The sequence below is a fragment of the Eptatretus burgeri genome, chromosome 16 (genome assembly GCF_056783735.1).
Source record: "Eptatretus burgeri isolate ZD-2024b chromosome 16, Ebu_testis_v1, whole genome shotgun sequence".
In the NCBI taxonomy this organism is placed as follows: Eukaryota; Metazoa; Chordata; class Myxini; order Myxiniformes; family Myxinidae; genus Eptatretus; species Eptatretus burgeri.
The window spans coordinates 44,926,256-44,930,200 of record NC_140976.1 but is presented as its reverse complement, the minus strand read 5'-3'; the positions used below and the strand labels follow the sequence as shown (position 1 = coordinate 44,930,200).

Here is a 3,945-nt window from a genome sequence, read left to right as displayed (position 1 = left end):
TGACCTTCGGCCTGTGTTGACCTTTTGGTTTACGTTGATCTCAACAATAATAAGTGGCTGAATTGAATGACCAAATATGCAACTCTGTACCCACCTTACCCAGTCACACCCAGCTGTTCCTGGACTCTTGTGTCCTTTTCTTCTGACAAAGTAGAGAGGTTGCTGTCAAGCCTCGACTCAGATTCTGCAATCGGTCCAGACGGCATCAGCCCACTGTCCTAAAAACCTGCTCCTCAGCTCTTGCTCACCCTCCCTCTGTTCTATTCACCCTCTCATTTGGTCAAGGTCATCTGCCATCTGCTTGGAAATCAGCAAACATTACCCCTCTGAATAAAAAGGTGCAAAAACAGATCCCTGCAACGACAGACCAATCAGCCTTTTCCCAGTTATCAGCAAGGTTATGGAATCCATCATCGCTTCTGACATTAAATCCTTCCTTTTCTCCAATGGCTTGATTTCCAACCATCAATTTGGATTCAGACCAGATCACTCGAACCTGGATATGCTGCTTCTGCTTTCCCAACAATGGATGGAGGTACTCAATGCTGGACATTAAATCAGAGCCATTTCCCTTGACATATCGCGTGCTTTCGATTCGGTCTGGCACCCAGCCCTGCTCACCAAACTCTCTTCCTTTGGTATCCAAGGCCATCTCCACTCATGGCTTGCAAACTTCCTCTCATGTGCATCCAACGTGTGGACCTTAATGGAGTTCTCTCATCCACTCTTCCTGTCCAGGCTGGAGTTCCTCAAGGCAGCGTTCTGGGCTCTGTTCTTTTTTTGATTTTCATCAACGATCTCTCCGCCTCTCTGAAAAATTACCTTTCTCTCTTTGCTGATGAATCCACCCTCTGCCATTCCAGATGTCATCCCTCAGATCGACAAACAGCAGCCTCTTCACTCTCTGCAGATGTGGATAAAATCAAAAGCTGGTCCAACACGTGCAACATGTCCTTCAATTCTGACACATCTCACACTCACTAGGTCTCTCCAAAAGGACTCTCTGGAAAAACCTACATCTACTTTCTCAACAATCCTCTTGAAAAAGTCCTTCCATTCAAGCTTCTGGGTCTTAATATCTGCCATAATCTTTCCTGGGAAAGCCACATTTCCAAGCTGGCCTCCAAAGCCAGTTGCCGACTGGGCATCCTCCGTCGTGCAAAGTCCTTCCTTGGCACACCTGAGCTCCTGACCACATACAAAGCTTTCATCAGCAGCCTGTAGGAGTACTGCTCTCCCATCTGGTCTGCTGCTACCACCTCTCACATTTCTCGGCTTCATGCTGTGGAAACCAAGGCATTTGGGATTATAGGTATCTCCCGCGATGAGGCTGAGTCTTTGGGTCTCTCACTTTCTCACTGCAGGCAGGTCGGTGGTCTTTAAGTCTTCAACTGTCTCCACTCCGGCCTGCTTCCCCCCCACTCTGTCCGAGATATGCTCGAGATATGCTCCCCCCCCCCATATTTCCACACGGCGCTCAAGGTCCGCCAGCAACCACCTTCTGGTAAAACTACCAAAATCAAGAATCACTGCTCACATTCACTCTTTCCTTCCTCGTTTTTGTCCTGCCTTTGGAACAAACTCCCACATTCTCTTAAATCCCACTCTTTCCTCCAGATCTTCTTCAAAACAGCTGTTCATCACCATCTCTTATCTTCTTCCCCTATAAAAAACCATGATCTTTTCTACCCCAGCGAATTCACCCCAAACCCACCTCCTTCAAATTCCCTGCTTCCCTTTCTGAAAGTCCCTGTAGTGTCCATCTAGTTTACCCTGTGTACCCCACCCCATCCCTCTCCCTTCCACAGATCTCCTCATGTCTCTGTTCCCCACTGTTTTGTCCTTCCCTCTCCCACCCCTCGTGTCTCCTACTCCCCTTGTTGTATGTTCTGTGTGTTAGTTTTCAAGTGAGCCTTGACATTGTATACAAAAAACTCTTCAAAATTTCAAGTCAATCAGAAGAAAATTGAAATTTTTAGAAATTCGGCCTATCGACCTTTGGGCCGATGTTGACCTCAAAAATAATTGGTGGTTGAATTCAGTGACCTGAAATGCAAATCCTGTTCTAATTTCTAGTCAATCAGATGAAAATTGAGGATTTTAGAAATCTAACATATTTATTGAACTTTGGCTTTTGTTGACCTTTTGACCTTTTGACCTCAAAAACAATAGGCTTCTTGCTTTTGATAAACTCCACCATGTGGTTAAGTTTCATAAAGATTGATTTGAAATTGTGACCTGTAGGCGATTGACATACAAACAAATAAACAGACAGACAGACAGACAGACAGACAGACAGACAGACAAAATAACGTACAAGACCAACCAATATACTTGAAAAATCTTTGATTTTCATAAGTAACAAACAAACAAACAAACAGACAGACAGGGGTGAAAATATGGGCAAGTGAGACGAAGAGGAACAACATGTGCATCCAACCCTCTCGTCCACAACACAATGTCCACAAATCTGCAAACAAACAAACAAACAATAAGGATGTCGTGCATAACACGATACTTGCGAAATCCATGAAACAAATTTGACCTCAAAAAAATAATTGGTGGTTGCATTAAATGACGAAAAATGCTAATCCTCTTCAAATTTCAAGTTAATCCGATGAAAACTGACAATTTTAGAAATTTTGCCTATGTCGAATTTTTTGCCTATACTGACTTCAAAAATAATTGGTGGTTCAATTTATTACCTAACATGCAAATCCTCTTCAAATTTCAAATCAATTGGATGAAAATTGAGGATTTTAGAAATATCACCTTAGTTGTTGACCTTCAGCCTGTGTTCATTGGTATCTCATTGGTATCTTCAATGTATCTTCACCTCCACTCAATTCTCTTCCCCTCACAATTTTTTTAAGTGTCGCCTTCTTGTTCTTGAACCCCTTGGTTACAGATTTGGACTTTGACTTCATTGCCTTGGTCTTGCCCTTGCTCCTTGGCAGGACCTTGTTCCCATTTTTCTTCACTTTGGCAGATTTCTTACTGAATTGCTTCAAAGAGGCGGCAGCAGCTCTTTTCGCTTTCTTGAGGGATATCTTCCGCATTGCCCTCTTCACAGCTGGGTTTTTGGTTGTGTTCTTGGCCGCTTTAGCCTTGACTGTGGTCTTCGCAACTTTCTGGGACTAGCGATCTTCTTCACTTTGGAACTCTTCTCCTTATTCAGTTTTAACGAACTGGCAGCGCTCGTGCCCTTGGTCTGCACAAGCTTTTCACTTGAAATGAGCCTCTTCACGGCCGCATTGATATGACAGTCATTCTGCTGGAGAATGTAGCCATCTGCCTCCGGTGCCTTGTTCAAAGTGACCAGGGACAGACCATTTCGACGCTTACTTGATCCTCCCACCTTGAGGATCTTTTCCAAGAGAATGCCATCAAGCTTCTTTGGGGTCTTGGAAGTTGCAGTTTTATTCTTTGCTCGGTTGAGAGACGAGGGCGAAGTCGAAAGGGCTGCCATAAAGGGACCATTCTCCAACATTTTGTCCCAAAAGAGTATGAGAGGGAAGCTAAATATTCAACAACAAGCAGAGTATTGTATAAAAAAAATATAGCATTGATACGAGAAGGAGGAGGTGGTCTTATGGAGCTTAATCAAGTGCACAGAACATCGTGTGTAGGACTAGCGGAGTACATGAAAAGCTCAACAGACTATCGGATGAGATTGTTATACGAGCAAGAAAATAACACACCAGAAAAAAACGGATCCTTAATCCATTTAGCAACAAACATTCAAAAACAGGTACAAATGATGGATACTACACAGGAAAACGAAACAAACAAATGCAGCCCCAATGATTGCAAAGAAAACAAGTAAAATAGACATAAAATGTTATAGCCCCTGTTGTTTTAGTATTTTTTTCTTTACGGAGTAAAAGGGTTAGCCCATATTTATGTACAACTAAAATGGCCATCTGTCTACCAGTAGGCCATCTT

General features: G+C 43.3%; 1 pseudogene; it reads right to left on the bottom strand.

Moving 5' to 3' along the window:
- Positions 1–2,798: 2,798 nt before the first annotated feature.
- Positions 2,799–3,490, bottom strand: LOC147011005 (uncharacterized; annotated as a pseudogene).
- Positions 3,491–3,945: the final 455 nt, after the last annotated feature.